The 261-nt window shown below is 46.0% G+C and overlaps 1 protein-coding gene across 1 annotated transcript in view; it reads left to right on the plus strand.

The window, feature by feature from the left end:
- The window catches only part of amot (angiomotin), an 84,856-nt gene that overhangs the window by 25,425 nt on the left and 59,170 nt on the right, over positions 1-261 (plus strand). The gene's annotated exons all lie outside the window — the stretch shown is intronic.

A 261-nucleotide genomic window follows, 5' to 3' on the forward strand; every position in this document is an offset into this window, starting at 1 on the left:
GCATTTCATGCAATATGTTATTGGTCCGTAATGTCTCTTTTTTCACCTGAGGGAGAGTTCTTCCTTGCAGCTGGACTGCGTGTTGCAACGTATTTGTGTGGTCTGGGCATTCTCTGACCATTGTTGTGGATTAAGTTGTAAGGGGCAGGCAACACCTTCAACATGCTGGTTACCATCTTCCTCAAAAGCATTCAGAGAACATTGAGAGGCCAATCCAACGGGGTGCATTGCTTGTTGCTCATGTTGGAAGTGTAAGGCTGA

The sequence above is a fragment of the Etheostoma spectabile genome, unplaced genomic scaffold (assembly GCF_008692095.1).
Source record: "Etheostoma spectabile isolate EspeVRDwgs_2016 unplaced genomic scaffold, UIUC_Espe_1.0 scaffold512, whole genome shotgun sequence".
NCBI lineage: Eukaryota > Metazoa > Chordata > Actinopteri > Perciformes > Percidae > Etheostoma > Etheostoma spectabile.